General features: G+C 47.4%; 1 long non-coding RNA gene across 2 annotated transcripts in view; it reads right to left on the reverse strand.

Moving 5' to 3' along the window:
- The window catches only part of LOC117197779 (uncharacterized), a 231,081-nt gene that overhangs the window by 61,961 nt on the left and 152,028 nt on the right, over positions 1-17,092 (reverse strand). For both annotated transcript variants that reach the window (XR_007472119.1, XR_007472118.1), the window contains exon 5: positions 1,842-1,952. This is a non-coding gene — a long non-coding RNA (uncharacterized LOC117197779). The remainder of the gene's footprint in view (positions 1-1,841; positions 1,953-17,092) is intronic.

Here is a 17,092-nt window from a genome sequence, read left to right on the forward strand (position 1 = left end):
AAACTGTTCCCTTTCTGAAGAAACGTTTCCACAACTCTCCTTCCTAAGGGAATAGGAGTGACACCCAATTAGTGGTAGAAAAATAGCTGAGTATTTATTGGGACTCTCCATCCCCCACCCCCTTCCTCCCTCTCCCTTGTGGGTAAGCCTGCAGTGGCCAGTTCTGCCTGTGTCCGGGTGGACCCCTGAAATTCAGTCCGGGCAGTAGTAGAAAGAAGCCTGACCATGGCCACACATCCAAGGCCCGTTTTCCAACTTCCATCATGAATCTGTTGTTGTTGTTTCTCCTACGTTCAACAGACTGTGAATGATTGAACCTCAGGATCCGTTCCCCTTCGCTTCCACAGTAACTGAAGATTTTCACTGTGCACTGGGCTGCCCAGAATAATGACGACATTTCCCATCCGCCCCTGCGTTTAGTGTGGTCACATGATTAATTTGGCCTTCTCCTGTGAATTAAAGGGGCACCCCCAACTTCCAGATAGTAACTTGCAGTGGAAAGGGACCTGCCTTTCCTCTAGCTGGCTTTACCAGAATAAGGCTGGGGTTTTGGTCCCTAATTGCCTTTGTGTCTCTATCTCATCAAGCTCAGGGCTTGAGGGAAGGAGTGTTTCAAATGGCAACAATGAATACTATCATGATCCACTGTGAGTAGCTACCACCCAATGAGGTAGGCAGTCTCTACTCAGCCTAACAATAATAATATCAGCATCACATTGATAGTGACTTATTGCTTACTCCCTTCCAATCCATGAACACAGCCCATGCATGATTTGGTTTAGTCCTGAGAGGCTGGTTTTATTAACTCCATAGGAAACTAAGGCTCAGAGAGGTTAAGTAACTCGGCCAAGGTCACACAGCTAGCAAGGTTCAACTCAAGATTAGCTGTGAGGCCAACGCTCTTAACGACACTATTTTGCCTACCCCAGATAGCAACCGCTACCATTTTTTGAGTGCTCGCTTTATGCCAAGGGCTCAATAAAGCCCTTTACATATATTAATTAATAATCCTCCAGCATATCTACAAGGCAGACATTCTCCCCCCAACCCTCCCCCCCTTGCAGATGAGGACACAGCTATGGAGAGGTGAGGAGATGGCGTCTACTGCTCTGAGAAGACGCGTGCATCTCCCAAGGGGCAGCTCTTGCCTGCTCGTGAACCTCCCAACAAGCTGACCTCTGAATCCAACTGGTATTCCCCACCCTCCACCCCCAAGGCCATAGCTTACTTATGAGGCCACAGAGGAATGACCGCATTTCTCAACTTCCTGAACCCAGAGGCCACACCCCCAGAGGCAGAGGCTGTTGCCTTTGTGAAGAGTAGTCAGGCTGGGTAAGGGAACAGCTCCATAATTTCCAGCTTGGCAATGGTCCCCGGGATGGCCTCCTGGCCCTCACTCTCTCTCACTGCATCCCAAATTCCATAACACCAGGGTCTGGGCCCCGAGGGTGGTTATCTAGTTCAGGTGTCTGCAAACTACTGCCCAAGGGCCATATCTGGCCCATTGCTTGTTTTTGTACCATACAGGAGCTGAGAATGGTTTTCACATTTTTAAGTGGTGGGAAAAAAAGTTAAAAAAGAATAATAGTTCATGATGTGAAAATTATATGGATTTTTGACTGCCTCTAACCACAGAATGTGGCAGAAGTGACACAGAATGACTTCTGAGGCCACGCAGCTTCTGTAGTTTGCTTTTGGGACATGTACCTTTGAAGCCCTGAGCTGCCATGTAAGAAACTCAGCCACCCTAAAGCCACCACACTTGACATACCATGAAGGGAGATCACCCAGAGGTAGAGAGAGCTGCCTGGGGAGCCCCAGCTGTTTGAACCCACAGCCACCTTCAGCATCAGCATCACCATCTGCATCAGCATCAGCATCTTCATCAGCATCAGCACCTTCATCAGCATCAGCATCTTCATCAGCAACAGCATCAGCATCTTCATCAGCATCTGCATCAGCATCAGCATCTTAATCAGCATCTTCATCAGCATCAGCCTCTTCATCAACATCAGCACCTTCATCAGCATCAGCATCTTCATCAGCATCAGCACCTTCATCAGCATCAGCATCAGCATCACCATCTGCATCACCATCTGCATCAGCATCAGCATCTTCATCAGCATCAGCATCTGCATCAGCATCTGCATCAGCATCAGCATCTTCATCAGCATCACCATCTGCATCAGCATCAGCATCTGCATCAGCATCAGCATCACCATCTTCATCAGCATCAGCATCACCATCTGCATCAGCATCAGCATCTTCATCAGCATCAGCATCTGCATCAGCATCTGCATCTTCATCAGCATCAGCACCTTCATCAGCATCAGCATCTTCATCAGCAACAGCATCAGCATCTTCATCAGCATCAGCATCTGCATCAGCATCTGCATCTTCATCAGCATCAGCATCACCATCTGCATCAGCATCAGCATCACCATCTGCATCAGCATCAGCATCTTCATCAGCATCAGCATCTGCATCAGCATCTGCATCTTCATCAGCATCAGCACCTTCATCAGCATCAGCATCTTCATCAGCATCAGCATCACCATCTGCATCAGCATCAGCATCTTCATCAGCATCACCATCTGCATCAGCATCAGCATCTTCATCAGCATCAGCACCTTCATCAGCATCAGCATCTTCATCAGCAACAGCATCAGCATCTTCATCAGCATCTGCATCAGCATCAGCATCTTCATCAGCATCTTCATCAGCATCAGCATCTTCATCAGCATCAGCACCTTCATCAGCATCAGCATCAGCATCTTCATCAGCATCAGCACCTTCATCAGCATCAGCAACAGCATCACCATCTGCATCACCATCTGCATCAGCATCAGCATCTTCATCAGCATCAGCATCTGCATCAGCATCTGCATCAGCATCTTCATCAGCATCACCATCTGCATCAGCATCAGCATCTGCATCAGCATCAGCATCACCATCTTCATCAGCATCAGCATCACCATCTGCATCAGCATCTTCATCAGCATCAGCATCACCATCTGCATCAGCATCAGCACCAACTGTGAGTCAGTGAGACTTCAGGGATTTCTGATGCCAGCTTTCCTGCAAGCCACCCTAGCTGACACCATGTAAAGCAAAAACAAGCTGTCCCCGCTCAGCCCTGCCTAGCTTGCAGATTTATGAGATTAGTGAATAAATAAAGGCTGTTTTTTAAGCCCCCAAAGGTAAAGTAGCATGTTCAAGGTCATCACCAGCTTGTAAGTGACAGAGTTCCACCTCTGTTCAACTCCAGAGCCTCTCTGCCCTTTGCAGTGTGAGGATGTGTTCGAAGAGCTTAGCCCAACAAAGGGGTTCACACTTTGACAAACTCGCATCAGAATCGTGTGGGGATCTTGCTAAAAACGTGGATTTCTAAGTCCTAACCCAGACCTAGTGAATCAGAACCTCAATGTTATGCATTTTAATACGTGGCCTGGGAGGGTCTTCACCACAGTAACAGTTCCCATCCATCAGTCTAAGATGCAGAAGGGAATGCAGTCACCAAACACCAGCTAACTGCCTTCAAGGACTGCTTCCCAGTGGCCAGCTGTGGACCAGGAACTGCTCTGACCCCTGGGGAGTCATAAAAGAAAATAACGCATAAAGAGCAAAACAAAGAAATGAAAGATAAAATGACATAAAAACAGAGAAAGCCCCCAACCTCGTGCAAATTTCAGTTTAGGGCAAGTATGAGCCTTGGTGTTAGGGAAATAGATGACAAAAAGCAAGCAAAGAATAAGATTATTCCAGAGAGTATTAAGTGCTGGGAAGGAAATCAGACGGGATGACGGGGCACAGTGGAAGGCAGGGGCCGTTTCAGACAGCGGAGGAGGGAGGAGGTCAGGGGAGAAGGTTCCAAGTGTGACAGCAGGGGTCAGGCATGCTGGGCACTTGACGTACATCACTCCATTTGATGCTCATGGCTTCCCTGCACAGGATTTATTAGGGTTCCCACCCTCCACCCGCTTTTACACAAACCTCCTTCTAGACTCTCCATCTCAATCAGTGGCAAATCCACCTTTCCCATTGGTATGAGTGTCCCGTGGCTGCTAAAACAAAGTACCACAACCTATGTGGCTAGAACGATGGAAATTTATTCTCCCCCAGTTCTGTAGGTCGGAAGTCAGACGTCATGGTGTCCACATGGTTGGTTCCTTCTGGAGGCACTGAGGGCGCATCCAGCCCGTCCTGCCCCTCTAACTTCTGGTGGCTGCCCGGCCATCCTTGGCGCTCCTTGACTCCATCTCTGCCCCCATCTTCCCATGCCCAACTCTGTGTGTCTCTGTGTCCTCTCCTTTTCTTACAAAGACATCTGTCATTGGAGTGAGGGTCCACCTTAATCCAGGATCATGTCATCTTGAGATCCATAACTTAATTACCTCTGCAAAGACCCTTTTCCCAGATAAGGCCACTATCACTGGTTCAAGGGGTTGGAACTCAGGCATAGCCTTTGGGGGGGCACTACTGAACCCACGACAAAGTTTCTCAGGTCAAAACATTTGGGGTCACTCTTGATGGTGACTCTCTCTCTTATAACCCACCTCCAAGCCATCAGCCAAACATCTACTGGTCCCAGCTTCAAAATATACCCCGAATATCTTCCTCACCCCCCCGCCCCATTTTCCTCTCATCCCCTCCCACCTGGACTCCCGTGGCCGCCTCCTCTGGGCTCCCTGCCCCCTCCCTGATGCCCCACAGTCCATGCTCAACATAATAGCAGAAGGGCTCTGTCAAAATCTGGCCAATCAAGTCCTTGCTCTGCTCAAAACTTCGCAGTAGCTTCTCATCTAAATAAGAGTACAGCGAAGGTCCCAGTGAAGTTCCAGAGGCCCAGGTCTCCCCGCATCACCGCCCCCCAAGCTCCTCTGCTGCGGCCGCGCTGGCCGCTCGCTGCTCCAGAATACCAGCTGTGCTTCTGCTCAGGGCTTTCTTCTTGCTGTTTCCTCTGCCTGGATCGCTCTTTCTGGAAACATTTCTCAAACGTTTCCTTCTCTCTTCTGCGTCAAGTCTTTGTTTAAAGAGCCTCAGCTCAGTGAGACCAAATTTAACCAGAAATCTGGAGAGGGGAAGGCCCGGTCCAAACCTCAAACACTCCTAAGAGGAGCACTGCTGCGAGCGTTTGTGGAGTGCAGGAGGAGAGGGTCCGGGTGGCCAGCGTTCCCGCCATCCTCCTGCGCACAGCTCGGTGGAACGGCACTTCCTTCTCGCCTTTTGGTTCGGCCTGGAACGGTACTTACAAAATCCCGCGAGATTTCTGTTTCTTGTTTTTCATCTTTAGAATCAACCTTTTGTTTTCTTTCGCTTTGCATGATGGGATGTAAATTGTATAAACCTCAGCCTGGCAATCCTGATGTATATGTAAGTATTTCTCATACTCAACCCCACGTGAGGGAGGTGTGGGCGCCAGGTACTGGACAACACACTTTATGGGGATTATCTCTTTCAGCTCTCAGAAAGCCCCCAATACTGCAGATGTGCAGACAAGCTAGAGAGGTCAGGGGGCCTGTTCAAAGTCATAAAGTTGCCACATGTCACAGCTGGGATTTGAGCCCGAGCTTTTGACATCAGAGCACATGCTCTTAACTATCAAGCTACATCCTCTGCTCCCTTTAAGCCAGATTATCTCAGCCTCAATGCTAATGATATTCTGGGCCAGATAATGCTTTGCTGTGGGGGCCTGTGCGCTACTCTGTAGGGTGTTTGGCACCATCCCTGGCCTCTACCCTTTAGATGCCAAGAACACACCCTGTGACAATGGAAAATGTCTCCAGATATTGCTAAACTTTCCCGGGGGGCAAAATCGCCCTGGTTGAGAACCTCTGCTTTAACCCAAGTTCTCCCCTCTGGTCTTTGAGTCCCAGTGATTCCCGATCAACTCCACTGTCTACCCCTCCCCACCATGGCCATCCCACTGGGCTCCCCACTTCCTCTGAGCTCCACCCCGCCACCCTATAGCCAATCTCTAGGATTCTAGAAAGAGCTGATGGGGCATTAAGAATAAGAGAAGGAAGGTAAAACAGATAGCAGAAGAGCCAATACGTTGGCAATGCCACCTCGCGGGGAGATAAAGAAACCCAAAGCAGAGCCTTGAAATACTTTTCTATTGGAGTAGGTGGGGTAGAGTGAAGCAGATTGTAAAGAGGGGAACAGATTCTCAGCTAAAGAGATCATGGCTGCCTCTGGGGCATAGGAGTGGAGACATACTCCTGAGAACAGAAGGAGATTGCTCCTTTCATTTTGCTGAACCAAATTTACCTAGGACCAATAAGTCACTCCTATCTCCAGATCTGGAAAAAGGGAGTTTGTCCCAGGTAATGAAGACTTAGGGTCAATGAATGATGGAGGAAGCGGACTCCTTGGTCCCCAGCACTGTTCTGGGTGATCAGAACTCCAGTTCTCCTGGGCTGATCTAGTCATACTACATCATTGATGGTAACAGAGACTGCTGATTGCGAGCCAATGTCCAAAGACTACATTTCTTAGCACCCCTTGTGGCTAGATATGACCACATGACTATGACTTGACCAAGGAGACATAAAAAGAACTTGGTGGGGGGTTATTACCAGGAAGGTTCTGTAGAAGGGAGGGTGTGAGGGCCTTTTGGCTTTTCAGTTTCTTCTGGCTGCTGCCCTAGAAGGTAGACGTGAAGCCTGGAACTGAAGCAGCCACTTTGAATCATAAGATGACCTTGAAGTTGGTGGCCACATGCTGAAGATGGCAGAACAGAAAGACAGTCATCTGGATCTCTGATATTTTTATGAGAGAATAATAAACTTTGATCTTGTTTAAGGCATAACATATTGGAGGGGGGCGTTCTGTTATATTTAGTGAATCCCAATCCTAACAGATATAATTGGTTATAGATGGAAATCTGAAGTTGGACTCATCCTCTGAACATTTTTTACAAATGCAGCCCTGCACATTTGAGATTGTTTAGACTTTACAGAAACTCAAAGCTCTCTGTTTTAACGGCACATCTTGGGACAAGGAGCAAGAAAGGGAACGGGACTGGTATTGCTGTGTAGACAGTACTAATCACAGCAATTGTAAGTGACAAACAAAAGTGCTCTCTTGGGGGGGTGAGGATGGGAATGGGAGGAGGGTAGCAGGTGGGGATGAGCTGGGAATGTATTCCACGGATGGGGATAAAACTTGTGTTTATGTGATTAGCAGAATTAGATGCGGGTCAGTGGCCATAGCTGGAGTTTGTAAATAGCCTTTTGAGCAGTTGCACATTTTTTTCTGGTTTGATCAAAATGAAACATCATTAAAAACAGCTCCACTGCCAATTGTCATCTCTGCCAGAGCCTTGGGAGGTGCCCTCCGGTCACGTCAGGCTGGATGTAATTGGCTTTGAAGTTTGTATATGCGAAGTGCTTTGAGGATTGCAGGCTAACAGAACTTTGGCAGAGGAAGAAATTTTGAGAGAGTCCATTTACCAATATGGGTTCAGCCTTAACTACAAAAACATCAGGCAGTCATAAAATGCAGCCTTTGCTGAATGAACTTGAAAACAGGTTCAAGTGGGGTAAGCTCTCAGCCATCTAGAAGGAGTGAGTCACCTTAAGATGCAATGGCTGGGAACCAGATTGTCCTAGGCCTGTGGGCCAGTGGAGTTAGACTAGCCGGCTTCAAATCCCTGCTCGATCATTTAGCAGCCACTGTCACCCTAGCCAAATCACTTCACCTCTCTGTGTCTCAGTGTCCTCATCCATAAAATGGGGGCAATATTAGAAGTTAGCACATATTGATGAAGTGCTTAGAACGATGCCTGGTTCATAGATGTGCAATATACCTGAACTAATATTACCACTATTATTATTATTCCACAGTTTCTATTCCAAGTTAGCCCTCCTGAAAAGCGTTGTTTTTCTTAATTGCATGATGTTTAGTTTGTACGCTTTTATTATATTTATTCCATTAACAACTGAACAAGGAGAAAGTTCAGAGTCATTTCTATTTCTTGTTCTTATTTTAAAGCAGATAACACTGGAAGAAGTTTAAAAACACCAGATACAAATGGATCTAAATTTTTAAAACAACCCAGCACAACAGTTGCAGGCATGTCCAAATCTCTCGCTTAAAAAAGAAACAGGCCAGATTTCACCCTGAGTTTACTTTGTGATTAAACTGGTTTCATGAGTTTGTTTCCAAATTTAGGTGAGTTTTATGTGGAGAAAGGAGATCCACGGAACTTTTGCTCTACGGAAAGGCCAGGAGGTCATTCCAGGGAAGAGGTGATGGGGCGGGTGTTATGTCCAGTTGATATCAGGAAGCATTTGGCACTGGGGAGATTGCTGGGCCCAGCTGGGCATTATCCTTCCTGAAGCCTTCTGTCTTTCAAGGGAATGCCCACCACACTGACATCTGCTCACCAAAAAAGAGAGCTGGCTAACAGTGTTAACCCCCGACTCGGCTAAGTCGGGAAGAATTGGGGACTTCAGCCTTTGGGTTTTATGCTCAATCAGATGGTACAGATGGCATCTGTGGTTTGGGCTGTTACCTTTTGTAACAGCACCCTGATGTGCTTTGGGGGGACACCTCCCCTCTGTTCTCAATCTCGACTGTATGGGTGGAGTTGCTCCTATTCCAGATCAGAGGGCAGGCACGTGACCCAGGCCTAGCCAATCAAAACCCCACATACCCATGGCTGCAGGGATTGGCTCAGGAATGGACACCTGACCCAGGATGGGCCAATCGCAGTTGACCCCAAGATTTTTGCTGGAACTATTGCAAAAGAGATGCTGTCTTTCAGCTGAGGTTCCTCAACCTGTTGAATGTGAGTCCAGAGTTGTTGGTGGGGATGGAATGGGGAGGTTAAGCCCGTGTTTGGGAAGTACTTGCCTGAGGATATGGTCAGAATAGAGGAAACGAGATCAAGGGAGAGAGATTCCTGGAAACACTGCATCCTGAATCCTGCCATGCCCCGAATTTTCTGTTACACGAGCTAATGCATTTCCTTTTTTGGCTTAAGTCCATTTCAACTGATTTCCTCTTACTTTGACCAAAAGGCTCTTGACTCACCTAGGTGGAGAACCGAGACCTTAGGCCATAGTTCCCCCTTGGGAAGCAGATACAGATAAGAAGAAAAAGTTGGCAGTGGAAGAAGAGCAAACCTTACTAGGAGGTCAGAAGCCAGCTGGGGACCTGTGTAAGCTACCAGGGTGCCAGGACATGAAAAAATGGTCACCACGGATGTTTGTCATGTGCCCCTGAAGCACCAACAAGCTGCATGTGTGCCCTCCCCAGTGGTGACACGGACTACGTTCAATCATGCTCCTTTCTTCTCCAAGTCCTTTTGTCACCATCCTTCTCATACCAGCTGGAGGGCCTATTACACTGTTCTGGGCACTTGTAACCAATGAGAGCTGCCAAAGGTGAAGGGCAGAGATGGAACCAAGGAGTCAGAGCAAAGACTGTTACAGTTGACCCATGGCAAAGGGGAGGAATGAATGAATGAATGAATGTCACTAACATTTATTGAGCATTTACTGTGGGCAAGGAATGTTCAAGCCCTTTGTATATATCCTCTCATTTGATCGCCCAATTCTACCAGGTGGGTCCTATGAGAATCCCCGCTTTACAGATGAAAAAACTGAGGCACGGAGAGATGACCTTGTCCAAGGGCACATAGTTAACCAACAGCAGGGTCTTAATCATTGAGGAATCAGTGAAAACTCACTGAACCCTACTCCATGCCAAGCACTGTGCCAAGTACAAGGGAAACAACTGTGTGTGAAAACACACATAGACCCTGTTCACACAGCAGTTTTCATCATCTGAAATTATCTTAGGAAACATACTGATTTGTACACCAGTTTCTTATCCGTCTTCTCCATCAGAATGTTTGTTCCACGAGGGGAAGAACTTCACTGGTCTCATTCACAGTCTTACCTGCAGGGCTGAATGGGACCTGGCATACAGTAGGCACTCAGAACTTGTTCAACAAACAAGTAGCTCTAGAGCAGAGTTTCTCAATGTCGTTACTGCTGACACGTGGGGCTGGATCACTCCCTGTGGTGGCAGCTGTTCTGTGCATTGTAGGGTGTTAGCAGCATCCCTGGTCTCCACCCTCTAAATGACAGTAGCACCCCTCTCCACTCCATTCCCCATGGTTGTAACAACCAAAGATGTCTTTGGACAAATGTTCCTGGGGAGGCGAAATTCTTGACCTGGAGAGTTCGAATGACTGCACAGATGCCACGCACAATCAGGAACTTAACATCGGAGGGACTGACATGACACATGTCGGACACACAGGGTAGCTGGTACCTACATCAAGCTCCTGAGCCACGTGTTATGTGAGCGAGCACGATTGGGCCTGAAAGCTAAGAAATGACTTGAGCCACAAGTATGTCACAATTCCCCGTTAGCCCTCGGAACCCTGAAATCTATACATCTGTAGTGGCGAGACGGAACGTTCAGACCCTGAATGATGTCAAGATGCAAGTGGGCCCAAACTTAATCGTCCCAAGAGGCATCCTATTTCAGAGGTTCTGCTGGTTTGAGGAGAGGCCGTTTCTCGGGAGGATGCCATTTGCAGATGGCGGCAAAAACATAATGTCACTTGCCTTTGCCACAACTGGCAAAAGTGAGTTTTCATCGAGAGGGTTCTTACTTCCTTTGAGTGGCTTGTTTCTTCCCAGGGATAGAACGGGAGAAAGAAAATTCCAAAAGTGAACATCTCTCTTGGTGCCCCTGCAGCACCCCAAGTTGTTCCTTCTCCAGGGTTCTAATATAATACAAATAAATAAGATATAAGGATGTAATGTACAGCCCAGGGAACAAAGCCAATATTCTATGATAACTTTAAATGGAGCATAATCTATAAAAATATCGAATCACTACGTTGTACACCTGAAACTAATGTAACACTGTAAATCAACTACACTTCAAGAAAATCACATATATAATATATAAGTCATATACTACATATAAATTATGTGTGTGTCTTGTTTTTTTCCAGGTGTTTGTAGCCATCATCTCATTTCATTTTTACAACAGCTCTACTAGGTAGGAGTTACTAACCCTACTTTATTGATGACTAAGACTGAGGCATACAGAGGCTAAGTGACCTGCCCAGGGTCACCTGTAATATTCTCTATCACCAAAAGCAGCACCACCATCCACCAGGTCACTCTGACCAAAACAGTGTCCCTTGATGTTCCCATTTCCCTCCACCCGTGCATCCAATCCATGGGCAGGTACCATGGGCTGTCCTTCCGATAGATGCCCCAGATCTGGTCACGGGTCTCCCCTATCCCAACGGCCAGCTTGGTCCAGGCCATCCCTGGCCTGCAGGCCTGTGTCAGCCTCCCCCTCTCCTCCTGAGCCTTATTTCCAGCCCCAGTGTCCAGGCCATCCTCACTGGGCGGCAATCAGGCCACTGAATTGCCAGCCAAGGCTCCCATGGGCCCGAGGACCAGTCCAGGCTCAGAGTGGAGGCCAGGAGGCCTCGGCTATGCGCCCTGAGCTCTCCTCCCAAGATTCTTCTTTGCATTCAGTTCCCTTGACCACACCTCCCATACATTTATTGAGCACCTACTGCATGCCCACTCTTCACATTCCCAGCACTGGGGATATGGTGGTGGGTGAACAGGTGAAGTTCCTCACCTCATGGAATGGACATTTGTGGCCTGCTCTCTAATCCAGCCATTCTCTCTTCCGTCTGGGCCCCTGCACAGCTGGTCCCCATGCCCAGAACGACCTCCCACCCTCCTTTTCTTTCCTTCTGACACACGGCTAATTCCTGCCCCTCTGTAGAGGTCATCTGTTGCTGCATAACAAATTTCCCCAACAACAGAGTAACTTAAAACAACAACATTTTAAATCTCAGGCTTCTAGGGGTCAGGAATCAGACGCTGCTGAACTGGGTCCTCTGGCGCTGGGTCATCCCAAGGCCTGACTGAGTAGGCCCCTCGCTTGCTGGCATGACTGTGGCAGAATTCTGCTCCTCATGGGGTGTTGGACTGAGGGTCTCAGGTCCTCACAAGCCATTGGCCACAAGTCTTCCTTAGCTCCTCACTATGTGGGCCTCTCTACGGCACATGCAACAACACGGCAGCTGGCAGAGTGAGCGGGCAAGAGGGAGTGCCAGTGGGATGGAAGTCAGAGTTCAGAACCTAATCTTGGAAGCGACATTCCATCATTTTGCCACATTAAAAAAAAATTTTTTTTGATGTGGACCATTTTGAAAGTCTTTATTGAATTTGTTACAATATTGCTTCTGTTTTATGTTTTGGTTTCTTGGCCGCAAGGCATGTGGGATCTTAGCTCCCCGACCAGGGATCGAACCCGCAACCCCTGCATTGGAAGGCAAAGTCTTAACCACAGGACCACCAGGGAAGTCCCCATTTTGCCGCATTTTATTCTCTGGAATCAGGTCACCGGGTCTAGGCCACACACGAGGAGGGGGTGACACAAGGATGTGAATAGACGAGGTGGGCAGGCATCACCAGGGGCCATGGCAGAAGCTGTCTACCACACCTTCTTTCAGCTTTAAATGTCAATGCCTCCTCAGAGGCCTTCTCTGATTCCTGGGTTAGGAGCCCCTTCTTTGCTCATACAACTCGGGAATCCCCACATGATACTTAACACATTACTGTGTGTGAGCCCTGTTGATGAGCCCCTTTAGCTCACCAGACTGGGGGCTCCGAAGGACAGAAACTCTATCTTATCAGTTTATTGTTTGTTGTATTCCCAGCCCTGTCCACGCTGAGCACACAGCTGGGACATTAAACCCAATGTTTTAAAGAGGCATCCTATTTCAGAGGTTCTGCTGGTTTGAGGAGAGGCCGAAAAAACATTAAACCAAATGTTTTTTCACTAGTTGAAAAGCAGTGACATATATTAGTTCATATTCATTATTTCACAGATGCGTATAACATTAGACTAGACAGAACTTAAAACAAGAATAATTCTTACAGGCCATCTAATAGTGAGTATCTGATTTATTTTAATTTGTAACAGAATTCTGTCTGAATTCAAATTCCTGTCCCCTCCTCACTTGGGCTGTGGAAACTTGTACCCATCTACCCGTTTCCTCATCTATATAATGGGGATAATAGTTGACTTTCATTAGATATACAGATAGCCAACAGGCACATGAAAAGATGCTCAACAGTGCTAATTATTAGAGAAATGCAAATCAAAACTACAATGAGGTATCACCTCACATCAGTCAGAATGGCCATCATGAAGAAATATACAAATACCAAATGCTGGAAAGGGTGTGGGGAAAGGGAACCCTCCTACACTGTTGGTGGGAATGTAAATTGGTGCAGCCACTATGAAGAAGAGCATGGAGGTTCCTCAGAAAACTAAAAACAGAGTTGCCATAGGACCCAGCAATCCCACTCTTGGGCATATATCTGGACAAAACTATAATTCAAAAAGATATATACACCCCTATGTTCATGGCAGCACTATTTACAATAGCCAAGACATGGAAACAGCCAAAAAGTCCATCAACAGATGAATGGATAAAGGTGTGGTACATACATAAAATGGAATACTACTCGGCCATTAAAAAGAATGAAATAATGCTATTTGCAGCAACATGGATGGACTTAGAGATTATCATACTAAGTGAAGTAAGTCAGAAAGACAAAGACAAATACCATATGATATCTCTTATATGTGGAATCTAAAATATGACACAAATGAACTTATCTACGACAGAAACAGACTCACAGACACAGAGAACAGACTTGTGGTTGCCAAAGGCTGGGGAAGGGATGGATTGGGAGTTTGAGATTAGCAGATGCAAACTATTATATATAGAATGGATAAACAACAAAGTCCTACTGTAGAGCACAGGGAACTATATTCAATATCCTGTGATAAACCATAATGGAAAAGAATATGAAAAAGAATGTATATAACTGAATCACTTTGCTATACAGCAGAAATTAACACAACATTGTAAATCAACTACAGTTCGATAAAATAAATTTTTAAAACTAGTTGACATTCATTGAGCACCTACTATGTGCCAGGTATATACTTTACGTACATAATCTCACTTAATCTGCTAAACCACCTGACGAGGTAGAGAATACTGCTGCTACTCTCATTTTAGAACAAAGACAAATGAGGTGCAGAGAGATGGAGTCACTTGTCTAAGTTGAAAGAGGCAAGGATTCGAATCTAGGCTCCCTGGGTCCAGAGCTCACCTAATGCATCAGGTTACTGTAAGGGTTCAAAGTGATTATGTGCACTCAGTTTTAGCTCAGTGACCAGCATAAGGCAAACACCCAATAAACGTTGCCTTATACGTTTAACTTCAGCTGAATATAACAGAAACTGCAATACAGCTTTTAACATGTGAGCTTCCTTCATTTCATGGAGAGGGCAGGACAGGGCTGGCACAGCAATGCTGTAATACCATTAATACCCCAGGCTCCTGATCAACAGTCTCACACGAGCTTTCATGTTCAATGATGAATCATGGTCCAAAGCGGCTCAGAGCTCCAGCCACTCCATTGCAGTTCCAAGCAGGAAAAAGGAGACAAACGGAGGAAGGACCAAAAGGTCTCACCTTCCAGTGAGTGAAGAAACTCTTCATTAAGAGCTGTTATTAAAAGCCCCATCTGGTGACTTCAGCTTATATCTCACTGGCTACCTACACTATAAGCAGGGCTGGGATTGGGGTCCTTTAGCTATAGACACAATGCCACACTAAATAAAACTGAGGTTCTGTTAGTGAAGAAGGGAAAAATAGGCAGTGAGTGGGCAACTGAGAGTCTACCTCGTGTACTTTGCATTATTAGTACAAATAAACAAGGGGAGGCCTGTTTATTTATACTATTAACCAGAAGTCCCACATATAAGAAGAACGGATTGCTTGCATTGAAGTGGGGAGGGGTGGGTGCCCTCAGCTCCCTCCGTGCCCCTCCCTGTGACTTTAAATTAACTGGAGAGGTCCCCGGGAGGGCTGCACAGTGTGAAAACTCCCTCTAAACCTTGGTTTTCTCACTTCTCTACACCTCTGTTTCAACACTTGGAAAATGGGAATGATAAAGGCACAACTCCGTAAGACTGAGACGAGGACTGAACGTGACCGAACCATGGACATCTTGGTCCAATACCCGGCACTCGGTCCACATAATGCTGCTATTCTAACCTGGAGAGAGAGAAGGCAGCCAAGCCTAACTGCTGGGCCTGGGACTTCTCAAAAACTGCTCTCTTGGCTTTTTTTTTTTTTTAAAACCAATGTACTGAATCCCACTTGGTTGGCAGGAGGCCACGGGCGAATTTGGGGCAGCACAAAACACAGCAGAGTGCCAGGGTGTACCCCACCGCAGTATTTTTCCACAGACTCTGCCCGGTTGGCCCTGGCTCCCAGTGGGAGCTGTGGTCCCCGCAGAACAGCGCGTCCTAGGCAGACCGAGCGGTGCTGCCCCGCAGTGACTCATGCCTGTCTGTGGGGAGCCAGTGCCAAAGCTGGCACGCCCCACTGCCAAGTGGGCCTCGGCTGGTCCCGCTTCCCCCTGGGGCTGGAGCTGCCCCAAGCTTCCTTGCTGATCCTCAGAACCTTGGGCCCAACCCGGATTCCACCCTGATGGGTCATTTATGGCCTGTGCTCAATCCAGGGCCTGAAGCATGAACACTTAACTTCCCACAACACGGATTCAACAGACCCCAGTTCAGACAAAGAGCACCACGAAGTGTAGTGATTCCTCAGGGGAACAGACAGAGCCCCCTCTTCTTCCCTCCCCACCCAAATTCCAGCTGTTATTAAGACCACAGATTTGAGGACCTGGGTTTGATTCCTGGCTCTGTCACAACTTGATTGTGTGGTCTGAAGTAATATAACCTCCATGGGCCTCAGTTTCTTCATCTGGCAAATGGGGATCATCCCATTTGGTGAGGATCGAAGGAAGCAATGCATGGGAAGGGTCATGCCTGGCGCTGAGACATACCCGAGGTCACAAACCACTATCATCTCAGCACAGAGCTTCCCATGCCTCACAGTCAGGCCCCTTATCATCTCTCTGACCTCATCTTTACCATCTTCCCCGCTTCACCTGGTCCAGCCACAACAGCCTCTTTGCTGATCCTTTGACACACTCAAGCTCCGGCCTCAGGGCCTTTGCACCTGCTGATCCCTCTGCCTGGAAGACTTTTCCACACAGTTAAATCCTTCAACTCCTTTCAGTCCTTAATCAACCACCACCTTCACAGTGAGGCCTTCCCTGCCTACCTTACCTAAAAGTGCAATTCCCTCCACCCCACCAGTCCCATTCCCTGCTTTATTTTTCTCCATAGCGCTTAACCTTAATCTGGCATTATTTGGGGGCATCGTCTGTCTCTCTCTATGTATTAGTTATCTATTGCTGCATAACAAACTACTCCCAAACTTAATGGCTTAAAACAACAAACACTGATTATCTTAGAGTTTTTGTGGGTCAGGAACGTGGGAGCAGCTTAGCTGGGTGGTTCTGGCCCAGGGTCTCTCCTAAGGTTGCAGTCAAGATGTCGCTGGGGCCATGGTTTAATTCAGAGGCTTGACTGGGGCGGAGGGTCTGTTTCCCAGATGGCTCCCTCACATGGCTGTGGGTGGGAGGCCTCAGTTCATCACCCTGTGGACCTTGCCACACCGGGCTCCTTCAGCATCCTCACAGCATGGCAGCTGGGTTCCCTCAGAGGGAGGGATTCAGGAGAGAGCATGATGGAAGGCACCATGTCTTTACGAGCTTACCTCAGAAGTCACCTCCATCACCCCTTTATATTTGTGTGTGTGTGTGTGTGTGTGTGTGTGTGTGTGTGTGTGTGTGACATCAGTCATCCCTATGCAGGATGGAAGGGGACCACGTAAGGGTGTGAACACCGGAAGGCAAGAAGCACTGGGGCCATCCTGGAGGCTGGCTACCACAGCTTAGAAGCATGTAAATATCGTGAGAGCAGGACCATATCTGTTTTGTTCACTGCTGTGTCTTCAGTTTCTAGGACAATGCTTGGCACATAATACATTCTTAATCCATTTTGTTGGATGATTGACTGAATGAATGGATGAATGGGACCAGGTGAAACTCAGCCAAAGCAGAACACAGAGACTCCTCTGAGGAGAGGTGGA

This window comes from Orcinus orca, chromosome 16 (assembly GCF_937001465.1).
Source record: "Orcinus orca chromosome 16, mOrcOrc1.1, whole genome shotgun sequence".
Taxonomy (NCBI): Eukaryota; Metazoa; Chordata; class Mammalia; order Artiodactyla; family Delphinidae; genus Orcinus; species Orcinus orca.